Source organism: Brassica rapa, unplaced genomic scaffold (genome assembly GCF_000309985.2).
Source record: "Brassica rapa cultivar Chiifu-401-42 unplaced genomic scaffold, CAAS_Brap_v3.01 Scaffold0274, whole genome shotgun sequence".
NCBI lineage: Eukaryota > Viridiplantae > Streptophyta > Magnoliopsida > Brassicales > Brassicaceae > Brassica > Brassica rapa.
Genome location: NW_022610218.1, coordinates 4,165 through 17,391, shown reverse-complemented (window position 1 = coordinate 17,391; position 13,227 = coordinate 4,165). Strand labels below are relative to the sequence as shown.

At 43.3% G+C, this 13,227-nt stretch overlaps 1 long non-coding RNA gene across 1 annotated transcript; it reads right to left on the bottom strand.

The window, feature by feature from the left end:
- Positions 1 to 5,947: 5,947 nt before the first annotated feature.
- Positions 5,948 to 12,749, bottom strand: LOC117129976. Its single transcript, XR_004453476.1, has 3 exons — positions 12,401 to 12,749; positions 12,352 to 12,354; positions 5,948 to 6,650 (listed from the first exon to the last, which is right to left on the bottom strand). It is a non-coding gene; the product is annotated as an uncharacterized LOC117129976 (long non-coding RNA).
- Positions 12,750 to 13,227: the final 478 nt, after the last annotated feature.

Here is a 13,227-nt window from a genome sequence, read left to right as displayed (position 1 = left end):
TGTTTCTCCACCATTTTATGTATCCAAATCAAGCTTCTTACAAAGTGATTCATCCTGGTTTGATTGGAACGACGAATAAGCTGTCCTATTCCCAAACTGGGAAACTGGAATCACCTGATTAGAAAGTGGGATAACTTCTTCATCCCAACTCCTATGAGATTTATTCAACTTCCTGGTGTTTCTCCACCATTTTATGTATCAAAATCAAGCTTCTTACAAAGTGATTCATCCTGGTTTGATTGGAACGACGAAGAAGCTGTCCTATTCCCAAACTGGGAAACTGGAATCACCTGATTAGAAAGTGGGATAACTTCTTCATCCCAACTCCTATGAGATTTATTCAACTTCCTGGCGTTTCCCCAACACTTTATGTATCCAAATCAAGCTTCTTACAAAGTGATTCATCCTGGTTTGATTGGAACGACGAAGAAGCTGTCCTATTCCCAAACTGGGAAACTGGAATCACCTGATTTGAAAGTGGGATAACTTTATTGAGATGAAGACCAAGGAGGCTGAGACAGTAACTTTAGAGTTTTACTGTGGTAACTTTATTTTAACCACAGTAACTACTTTGGGAAGTTATCTGATGGGATGAGAAGGTAACTTAGTGAAGAGAAGAGAGGAAACTCGACCAAAGAGGATAAGTGAGGTTAAGGAAGGATAAGGGATCACTTTGACAGCCTGTATGATGCTGGAAAGGAGAAGTTACCTTTATACTAGTGCAAGCATGTGAGAAAGCACAGCCAAGTGATTCAAAAGGAGTTCCAGCCTGTCCTTTGACTACACATGCTTAACCATTTCGAATTTCCTTGTTGCTCTCTCTATTAATACTTGTAAACCTCATCAGTTATTAATTAATGGAGTTTTGAGTCTCTCTCTCTTTATTCTCTCACTAGAATCTCTTAATCTCTTTAATCTTTTCATCTGATTATCCCTGATTGGTTGAATCATGCTCTAATACACAAAAGTGTATATGGTATCAGAGCCAGGTTGCTAAAAAGGGGAGAGTGTGATTTCGTTTTTCATAAAATCTGGGTGTTCTTGAGTGTTCTTGAGGGTTCTTGAGTGTTCTTGGTGTTCTTGAGTTCTGGTCTTTATTATCTGAGTGGTGTGAGATATTCTGATGGATTCAAACTATCTCAACATGGAAATGAAGCACAGATCTAGTACAACCATGGAGCTTGAAGAAGAGAGGGATGGCGATTGGTCAAGATGGGCAAAGAGAGCTTTGGAAAGCTGTGGGTTATGGAGTAGTCATGGAAAGGGGAAACCTTTCATGGAAATGGCTACTGAAGAAGGTCAGACAAGAGGTCTGAAGCTGGGAAATGAAGTTGTTCAAGGAGACACTACAAAGAGTGAGATTGAAGCAACTTTAGGCAAGTCCAAGCTTGTGAGAGTCGTTGAGGACAGAGGGGTGATCCGCGGCTTGAGACAAGGAGAGGATGAGTGTTATCAGCTTGTGGGAAGGCTGAGAGAAGTATGGTCGGAGCTAGATGTGGTGAAGACACACACATCAAATCCGAGATGTTGTCAAGAAAGGAGGAAGCAAGATGTGATCTTCAGCTTCCTTATGGAAGAGGTATGTGAGCTTGTTAAATATACTTGTGATGTGTGGGAAATGAACAGGAAGCCAGAAAGATGGAAGGGAGGTACAAGCTGTAAGAGGGGAAGGTTGAGAAAACTTTCTAAGGAGTGGTTAATGAAGAGAAGGGCATGGAGAAAGGATAGCGAGTCTGAGCACTTAAGTGACAGGATGAGTGTAATCTTGAAGAGAATCAAGGATGTACTTCAGCAGATGGTTATAGGAGAGTGTTCATACTCAGCTTACATGGGAGAGACAGTAGGAGACAGTGCGGATATGAGAGGAATGGATACCAAGAGGGCAGATGAGTGTGTGACAAAGAAGGAATGGGATGAGTTGGTTAAGCATGTGTATGCTTTGGCTACGACCCGGAGTCTGGGTGCTCCTGCCAAAGCATCCACATCTAAACCCATCATCATTGACTCTGGAGCAACACACCACATGATCAGTGACAAGAGACTAATCAGTGAGGTTAAAGCAGCAACAGGGAGTGTCATGATAGCCAATGGTACCAGGATCCCAATAGAAGGAGTGGGAAACCTCAAGCTGTTTGAGAAGAACTCCACTGCCTTCTACCTACCTCAGTTTACATCCAATCTAATCTCAGTTAAGAAGGCTACAGTTGATCTGGATTGTCAAGTGGTTTTCAGACCAAATGAAGTTGAGTTCCAGGATTTGAAGACTGGAAGGGTTATTGGCAGAGGAGACAGCAAGCATCAGCTCTATCATCTCCAAACAACTGAGGCGCCTAGTCCTGTGGAGTCTGTGTGTTTAAGCAGCACAACGGATAGGTGTGATAATCTCACATGGCATGCAAGGCTGGGACATCCTCATGCCAAGGCAATTGAACTGATTCTACCAAGTATGGCGTTCAATCACTTGGAGTGTGAAGCTTGTATACTTGGAAAGCACTGTAGGACTGTCTTCCCAACATCAGAAACCAGATATGAGAATTGCTTTGATCTGGTGCATTCAGACGTGTGGACAGCTCCCTGTATGTCTAGAGACAGCCATAAGTACTTTGTGACTTTCATTGATGAGAAGTCCAAGTACACATGGATCACCATGATTCCCTCCAAAGACAGAGTCCTAGAAGCCTTCATGAACTTCCAAGCATATGTTACTAATCAGTACAATGCCACTGTGAGGATTCTGAGGTCTGATAATGGAGGAGAATACACTAGCAATGCTTTCAAGAGTCATCTTGCAAAGCATGGGATTGTGCAACAAACTAGCTGTCCTTACACACCACAACAAAATGGGGTGGCTGAGAGGAAGAACAGACATTTGATGGAGGTTGCGAGATCAATCATGTTCCACATGAATGTCCCTAAGAGGTTTTGGAGTGATGCTGTTCAGACTGCTTGCTATCTCATCAATAGAGTGCCAACCCGTGTCTTGAAGAAACTGTCTCCCTTTGAAGTATTGAACAAGGCCAAGCCACACATTGATCATTTGAGAGTCTTTGGGTGCTTATGTTATGTGATGATTCCCGGAGAAAGAAGGAACAAGCTAGAAGCAAAGAGTACTAAAGCTATGTTCATTGGGTACTCAATCACTCAGAAAGGCTACAAATGTTATGATCCAATAACTAGGAGGGTTATGGTATCTAGAGAAGTGAAGTTTGTTGAGTCTAAAGGGTATTATGAGGAGAAGAAATGGGAAGACCTAGAGGATCTGTCCCGAGCTCCATCAGAGAAGGCAACAACATTGAGAGTGTTGTTGGAGAGGCTAGGGATAGGATTATCCCAAGATCAGGAACCAGGAAGAACCGGACCTTCTAATCAAACTGGAGAAGCTGGAGGAACAACCCCTCTTGATCATGAGAGGGGGAATGGATCTGAATCAGGGGAGCAGGAGCATAACCAAGAGGATTCAGGTCAGCATGATCAGGAGGAGACACAGGAAGTAGAGAGTGAAGCTCAGTCAGGTGGAAATGAGCAGGGAGAACCTACTGGTTTAAGAGAGGAAGCACAAGAGAATGTTCAGGCTGAAGAACAGGTTGAGACCTTGCGGAGGAGCACAAGGATAAGGAGGGATCCTTCCAACTGGGTAAACACGAGAGTGTACTACAATGCCCAGGCTGTGGAGCATCCCTCTCAAGCCGTGTGTTCCTTTGCAGAGTTTCCAGAAGAGCACATGGTGTTTATGTGTAACTTGGATGAGAATGAGATACCAAGATCTTATGAAGAAGCTATGAAGCACAAGGTTTGGAGAGATTCAGTAGGAGATGAAAGGGATGCAATGATCAGGAATGATACTTGGTATGAGAGTGAGTTACCTAAAGGGAAGAAGGCAGTTTCAAGCAGATGGATCTTCACCATCAAGTACCTTGCAAATGGGGAGATAGATAGGCGCAAGACTAGGCTGGTTGCAAGAGGATTTACACAGACTTATGGGGAAGATTACATTGATACTTTTGCACCAGTGGCCAAGCTTCACACAATTCGAATTGTGTTATCTATTGCAACAAACTTGGAGTGGGATTTGTGGCAAATGGATGTGAAGAATGCTTTCTTGCAAGGTGAACTTGAAGATGAAGTATACATGCATCCACCTCCTGGTCTTGAGCATCTAGTAAAGCCAGGGAATGTTTTGAGATTGAAGAAGGCTATATATGGGCTGAAGCAGTCTCCTAGAGCTTGGTACAGAAAGCTTAGTACAACTCTCAATGGGAGAGGGTTCAGGAAGTCTGAACTAGATCATACACTCTTCACACTGGTTGGACCATCAGGGATCATAGTGATTTTGGTGTATGTGGATGATTTGATTATCACAGGGAGTGATAAGGCTGGGATTAAAGCCACCAAAGAGTTTCTCAAGTCTGTGTTTGATATTAAAGACTTGGGAGAGATGAAGTATTTTTTGGGGATTGAGATATGCAGATCTAAGGAGGGTTTGTTTATGTCTCAAAGGAAGTATACTATGGATATGCTGAAGGAGACTGATGTGCTTGGAGGGAAGATAGCTAAGACACCTCTTGAGGAAGGGTATAAGGTCTTGCGTGAGGGGGAGGTTGAAGAGAACCAGTTGTTTGAGGATGCTAAGCTGTATAGGAGGATGGTGGGTAAGCTGATCTACTTGACTATCACCAGACCTGATATATGCTTTGCTGTGAATCAAGTGAGCCAACATATGCAGGCGCCAAAGGTACATCACTGGAAGATGGTTGATAGGATACTGAGGTATTTGAGTGGCTCACATGGACAAGGAGTTTGGATGGGTTGCAATGGCAGTACAGAAGTGGTTGGGTATTGTGATGCTGATTGGGCAGGAGATAGAGTGGACAGGAGATCAACTACTGGGTATTGTACATTCATTGGAGGGAATCTGGTTACTTGGAAGAGTAAGAAGCAGAAGGTCATCTCCTGTTCAAGTGCTGAAGCTGAGTATAGAGCTATGTTGAAGCTTACAAATGAGTTGGTGTGGATCATAGGGATCTTGAAGCACTTGGAGATCGAGCAGGCCACACCTATGACAATGCATTGTGACAATCAAGCAGCTATCCACATTGCCTCCAATTCAGTGTTTCATGAGAGAACAAAGCACATAGAGGTGGATTGTCATAAGGTGAGGCAGATGATCATCTTAGGAGTGATTCTGCCATGTTATACAAGAAGTGAAGATCAGCTTGCAGATGTGTTTACTAAGGCAGCGAGATTGAAGACAATGGAGTCCATACTGTCAAGGCTTGGACTCATTGATCTGACTCCTAGGAGCTGAGCCCCTTAACCATGGAGTCTCCACTCTTTTTCCCTCATCAAGGTTTTATCCCAATGGGTTTTACTTGGTGAGGTTTTTAACGAGGGAGGTCTTCATGGTTTCCAAGCTTGACTTGTTCTACATGGTCAAGCTTGAGGGGGAGTATTGAGATGAAGACCAAGGAGGCTGAGACAGTAACTTTAGAGTTTTACTGTGGTAACTTTATTTTAACCACAGTAACTACTTTGGGAAGTTATCTGATGGGATGAGAAGGTAACTTAGTGAAGAGAAGAGAGGAAACTCGACCAAAGAGGATAAGTGAGGTTAAGGAAGGATAAGGGATCACTTTGACAGCCTGTATGATGCTGGAAAGGAGAAGTTACCTTTATACTAGTGCAAGCATGTGAGAAAGCACAGCCAAGTGATTCAAAAGGAGTTCCGGCCTGTCCTTTGACTACACATGCTTAACCATTTCGAATTTCCTTGTTGCTCTCTCTATTAATACTTGTAAACCTCATCAGTTATTAATTAATGGTGTTTTGAGTCTCTCTCTCTTTATTCTCTCACTAGAATCTCTTAATCTCTTTAATCTTTTCATCTGATTATCCCTGATTGGTTGAATCATGCTCTAATACACAAAAGTGTATAAACTTCTTCATCCCAACTCCTATGAGATTTATTCAACTTCCTGGTGATTCTCCAACACTTTATGTATCCAAATCAAGCTTCTTACAAAGTAATTGATCCTGGTTTGATAGGAACGACGGAGAAGCTGTCCTATTCCCAAACTGGGAAACTGGATTCACCTGATTAGAAAGTGGGATAACTTCTTCATCCCAACTCCTATGAGATTTATTCAACTTCCTGGTGATTCTACTATGACTTTAGAGAATATGAAAGGTATTGAGAAGTCTAAGAGAGATTCAAGAGAGATTAGAGTGTTTAGGAGAAAGTGTATGAGATTATCATGATGAACTAGAGAGAGAGACTCATAAACTCGTGTTAATCATTAATCAAGGCAGAGTTTACAATATATAGCTAAGGAAAGACTAGGGTTTCAGCATAAGAGATAAGGCAAAGCATGTGTAGTCAAAGCTAAAGGGAGCGGATGGTTTGAACTAGCCAATGGAGTGCTTCACACACTTTCAGCATATTCCAAGATGCTGATCACTTTACAGCTATGCCAGCCTGTCTTCTCCGCGTCTCCTTTCTTCCCTTCAACGGTCACAAGACTCATTAACACTCAAGGTAACTCTCCAAAGTAACTTGGGTAAGGATGGTAAGTTTTGGTTGATGATGGGTCGACCCGAGAAGGTACGGCCTGTACGGCCAGTACGGTCAGTACGGATTGTACGGACTGGTCGACCTCATACTGTTGACATGAAGACATTCAGAGTATAAACAAGAAGTAGAGATCAAGAGAAGCATGCTTGATGAGGAGTTAAGTGGCGCATCCGTACAAGGGTGTACGGATATCTCTCCCTTAACCTAGCTTGGATATCAAGGCAAGTACTGGTAAGGCATTGACATGAGATCGCGTGTAAGAGCATCCTAAGTCCCTGGAGTTGTTTAATATAAAGAAGGTGACCGTTGGAAGCTAAGGAACAAAGCAAGATCACATGTGAGGTTAAGGAAGAGAGAGATTGGCGAGAGGTCACTATCACCTCACCTGTCCGAGCTCAGCTTGTCCTATTTGTCTACATTGTTTATAGTTTCTTGTTTGTCTTAGTATAGCAACTTGTAGTCTATATTAAGGATGTAACAAGACACAAAATGAATCAAGGAAATGAGTTCCTCTTCTCTTTAGTCTTATGCGATTCTCTCTCTCTCTCTCTCTCTCTCTCTCGATTCTCTTCACCTTCTTCATAATTCTCATAATGACTTAAACAAATCTCATATTCTTTCATGGTATCAGAGCATCCTTACTCTTGAGACCTAAACCTTTTTCTTTCTTCCGCAAATTCTCTGAGTTCTAAATTCTATTTTTGGCAAAGTTCATCTTGTTCTTGATTCTTTGTTTCCAGAATTTGCCAAAAATAGCAAAAACCATCCGAAACCTTTTCTTTTCTTTTCTCTCTTGATGGATACCTCTGAGAACACAAAGATGGTGATGATACCAGTCACACTCAAGGGTCCTAACTACCTGACATGGGCAAGACTTGCCAAAACAGCTCTCGGAGGCAGAGGTCTTTGGGAAGTTGTTGAAGAAGGCCGCCCCACCAAGAAGACTGTCCTAGGAGAGGATGGCAAAGAGGTGGTGATTGCGGATGCTGGGGAGAAGAAGAAAGGTCAGGAGGACCTCATGGTGTTGTCTATCATCCAGAATAGCCTCGCTCCTTCTCTCCAAGAGGCTTATGCCTTTTGTGAGACCTCCAAAGAGTTGTGGGACACTCTTAAGAAGGTATATGCTAATAAATCCAACATAAGCAAGGTGTATGAAGTGAAAGGAGCCATCAACTCTCTCAGTCAAGAGGACACAGACTTTGATGCTCACTTTGGGAAGTTCCGGTCCCTATGGGCCGAGCTAGAGATGCTCAGGCCAGCCACTGTCGACCCAGATGTTCTCCATGAGAGGAGAGAGCAGGATAAGGTCTTTGCCTTACTACTTACCCTTAACCCAGGGTATGATGACCTAATCAGGCACATACTGAGGAACAAGGAGCTTCCCTCCCTTGATGAAGTGTGTGCGGAGATCCAAAAGGAGCACGGCTCAGTGGGTCTCTTTAAGAGAAAGGGAGAGATGGTGATGGCCAATCAAGCTGAAGGAGCCGAGAACAAACCTGCCGGAGTAGCCAACAAAGGATACTATAAGCCTGAGGATAGGAAGGTGTGGGTGTGTGACCACTGCAAGAAGAAGGGTCATGGGAAGGACAAGTGCTGGATTCTTCACCCACATCTCAAACCGGCCAAATTCAGAACTGAAGGAAGGGCCAACTACTCGGGTGACATTGGAGAAACATCCAACCGCTCTCAAGCTGTTGAGGAGAAGAAGCAGGGTCATGATGATACCATCAAGAAGTCTGACATTGAGGCTCTCATCAAAGCTCTTAAGGAGTCTGGTAACACCCTTGGAACTTCTCTTAATGCTACTTATCACACGCCTAGAGGTCTCTTTACTTCTTATCAAGTAGCTCACCAAACTGAGAGAGTTAAGCCTTTAGTTATAGACTCAGGCGCCTCTCACCATATGATAAGTGATGTTAACTTGATTAGTAACATAGAACCTGTGATAGGCAATGTGATGATAGCTAATGGTGATAAAATTCCAATTAAGGGAGTAGGAACACTTAAGCTGTTTGATAAAGACTCTAAAGCTTTCTATATGCCTACTTTTGCCTCTAACCTTCTTTCTGTAAAAAGGGCTACTACTGATCTAAATTGTAATGTCATATTTAGTCCTAATGAAGTTGTGTTTCAGGATATTGAGACTCTTAAGTTGATTGGCAAAGGTGTGACAAAGGGAGATCTCTACCTTCTTGAAGACGCCAAGACTCCTTATTTATCTTCAGCTTTTAGTTCAATTCCTGTCTTAGATCATGATGTATTGTGGCATGCTAGGCTAGGCCATCCTCATTCCCGTGCACTGAACTTGTTGTTACCTGATATTTCTTTTAAAAATGATGGCTGTGAAGCTTGTATCCTTGGTAAACATTGCAAGACCGTTTTCCCTAAGTCATCTACAATCTATGAAAATTGCTTTGATCTTATACACTCTGATGTTTGGACTGCACCATGCATATCTAGGGAGAATCATAAGTATTTTGTCACATTTATAGATCAGAAATCAAAATATACTTGGCTGACTATGATTCCAACTAAAGATAGAGTGCTAGATGCTTTCATTAATTTCCAAACTTACATAACTAATCAATTCAATGTTAAGATCAAAGTGTTCAGGTCAGACAATGGGGGGGAATACACAAGTCATGGTTTCAAAAATTACCTAGCCAAGCATGGAATACTTCATCAAACGAGCTGTCCATATACACCCCAACAGAATGGAGTGGCTGAGAGGAAAAACCGGCACCTTATGGGCGTGGCCAGATCCATGATGTTTCAGACCAATGTTCCTAAGCGGTTCTGGAGTGATGCAGTCATGACAGCATGTTATCTGATCAACCGCACTCCAACCAGAATCCTTGGTGACCTCACACCATATGAGGTACTGAACAAAAGAAAACCCTCTATTGATCATTTACGTGTATTTGGTTGCTTGTGTTATGTCTTGCAGCCAGATGGACAGAGAAACAAGCTTGAGCCACGGAGCACCAAGGCAGTTTTTCTTGGCTATTCCACTACCCAAAAGGGGTATAAATGCTATGTTCCAGAGGCCAGGAAGGTCTTAGTCTCCAGAGATGTGAAGTTTGTGGAATCCAGAGGATACTTTGAGAAGAAAAGTTGGGATGAGCTCAAAGATCTCTCTCAACCTTCCTCGGACAGAGCAGACACACTAAGGCGGCTTATGCAGAACTTGGGAATCAGTTTGTTTCCATCTGCTGGCACTCAGGAGACTGGAGCTGTTCCGGAGACAGTGAGAGCTCCACAAGATTCTACCACAACCCCACATCCTCATCCTGATCCTGAATGGGGGAACAACAATGATCATGAAGCTGAGAGCAATGATCCTAATGTTCATGATCCGGATGAGCAGATGCAGCAAGAGGCTGACCAAACCACTGATGTGAACTCTGGAGGAGTCGAATCAAGTGGACAAGAAGATGTACAAGAGGTGCAGCAGCTTAGGAGAAGCACAAGACAGAGGAAACCGGTTTCAAACTGGAACAACACTAGAGTATACTTCAACGCAGAGGCAATAGCTCATCCACCCAGTGCCGTGTGCTCCCTTGCTTACTATCCAGAAGAACATCAAGCCTTTGTGGGTTCATTGGATCAGGAATGGATACCAAGAACATATGCAGAAGCTATGGATAATGATGAATGGAGGGAATCAGTGAATGATGAAATGGGAGCTATGGAAAGAAACAACACCTGGTATGAGACAGAGCTTCCAAGAGGGAAGAAAGCCGTGACCAGTAGACTCATACACACCATCAAGTATCTTGCAAATGGGAAACCAGAAAGAAAGAAGACCAGGCTGGTGGCAAGGGGATACACACAAGTGTATGGAGAAGACTATCTAGACACCTTTGCACCAGTGGCCAAGCTTCATACAATCCGGATAGTCCTCTCACTAGCAGTGAACCTAGAGTGGGATCTTTGGCAAATGGATGTGAAGAACGCTTTCTTGCAAGGTGAACTAGAAGATGAAGTATACATGAGGCCACCTCCCGGAATGGAAGAGATGGTGAAACCAGGGAATGTTCTTAGACTCAGAAAGGCTATCTATGGCTTAAAGCAATCACCAAGAGCCTGGTACCACAAGCTAAGTACTACACTGAATGGAAGAGGCTTTGTGAAGTCTCAAGCTGATCATACACTCTTTACTCTCACAAGCAAGCAAGGGATTGTGGTAATCCTAGTCTATGTGGATGATATTATCATCACTGGTAGTAACAAGGAGGGAATCAACTCAACCAAGACATTCCTCAAGACTGCATTTGACATCAAGGATCTAGGAGAGCTGAAGTACTTCCTCGGCATTGAGATGTGCAGAACAAAGGAAGGATTGTTTCTGTCCCAAAGAAAGTATACTTTGGACATTATAAAGGAGGCAGGAGACCTTGGAGGAAGAGTGGCCAAGACACCACTAGAAGAAGGCTACAAGGTTATGCGTGAGGGGGAGTTTGATGCAACTCCCTTTGAGGATGTCAAGAGGTATAGAAGAATGGTTGGGAAGCTTATCTATCTTACTATCACAAGGCCGGATGTGTGTTTTGCTGTGAACCAAGTGAGCCAACATATGCAAGCTCCTAAGGTACATCATTGGAACATGGTGGAAAGGATCTTGAGATACTTAAGAGAGGCGCCAGGTCAAGGAGTGTGGATGGCGTGCAACAAGAGTACTGAAGTTGTTGGGTATTGTGATGCTGATTGGGCTGGAGATCGAGTTGATAGGAGATCAACCACAGGCTATTGCACCTTTATTGGAGGAAACCTAGTCACATGGAAGAGCAAGAAGCAGAAGGTGGTCTCTTGCTCAAGTGCTGAGGCAGAGTACCGATCTATGAGGAAGCTTACTAGTGAACTCATATGGATCAAGGGACTGCTAAAGGACTTGGGCATAGAGATCTCCACGCCAATGACTATGCATTGTGACAATCAGGCAGCAATACACATTGCATCAAACTCTGTGTTCCATGAGAGGACTAAGCATATAGAAGTGGACTGTCACAAGGTGAGACAAGCAGTGGAGCAGCAAGTGATTCTTCCATGCTACACAAGAAGTGAAGATCAACTAGCTGACATATTCACCAAGGCAGCCAGCAACAAAGTTTGTGAGTCCATCCTTCCTAGGCTTGGACTCATAAACATTCCATGTCAATGATCCCCTCACCATGGAGTGTTCTACTCTTTTTCCTTTGCTTGGTTTTTATCCCAAGTGGTTTTTCCAAGTAAAGGTTTTAATGAGGGAATACTTCATGCCTTTCCAAGCTTGACACTCACCACTGTCAAGCTTGAGGGGGAGTGTTGACATGAAGACATTCAGAGTATAAACAAGAAGTAGAGATCAAGAGAAGCATGCTTGATGAGGAGTTAAGTGGCGCATCCGTACAAGGGTGTACGGATATCTCTCCCTTAACCTAGCTTGGATATCAAGGCAAGTACTGGTAAGGCATTGACATGAGATCGCGTGTAAGAGCATCCTAAGTCCCTGGAGTTGTTTAATATAAAGAAGGTGACCGTTGGAAGCTAAGGAACAAAGCAAGATCACATGTGAGGTTAAGGAAGAGAGAGATTGGCGAGAGGTCACTATCACCTCACCTGTCCGAGCTCAGCTTGTCCTATTTGTCTACATTGTTTATAGTTTCTTGTTTGTCTTAGTATAGCAACTTGTAGTCTATATTAAGGATGTAACCAGACACAAAATGAATCAAGGAAATGAGTTCCTCTTCTCTTTAGTCTTATGCGATTCTCTCTCTCTCTCTCTCTCTCTCGATTCTCTTCACCTTCTTCATAATTCTCATAATGACTTAAACAAATCTCATATTCTTTCACATACCTCATCCCTTCCTTAACACATCCTTCTCATAATGCTTCCTTATACCCCATCACTTCCCTTGCTTATACTCAACTCATTTCAACACTCCCCCTCAAGCTTGAATTCTAGAATCCATTCAAACTTGGAACAGCCATGAGATCTTCCTCATTAAAAACCTCACCAAGGAAAACCCATTGGGACAAAACCTTGATGAGGGAAAAAGAGTAAAGACCTCATGGCAAAGGGGATCAGCTCCTTGAGGAAAGATCTATGAGTCCCAATATTGTATGAATGGACTCCATAGTCTTTTGTCTTGCAGCCTTGGTGAACACATCCGCAAGTTGATCCTCACTCCTTGTGTAGCATGGCAAGATTACTCCCAAGACAATCATCTGCCTCACCTTGTGACAATCAACTTCAATGTGCTTGGTTCTCTCATGGAAGACTGAGTTGGTTGCAATGTGTATAGCCGCTTGATTGTCACAATGCATAGTCATTGGAGTTGCTTGCTCTATCTCCAAATGCTTCAAGATCCCTTTGATCCATACCAACTCATTGGTAAGCTTCAGCATTGCTCTATACTCAGCTTCAGCACTTGAACAAGACACCACCTTCTGCTTCTTGCGCTTCCAAGTCACCAAGTTGCCTCCAATGAATGTACAGTAGCCAGTGGTTGATCTTCTGTCTGCTCTATCTCCAGCCCAATCCGCATCACAATATCCCACTACTTCAGTACTCTTGTTGCATCCCATCCAAACTCCAAGGCTTGATGTCCCGTTTAGATACAAGAGCAGTCTCTCCACCATGCGCCAGTGATGATCCTTTGGAACTTGCATATGCTGGC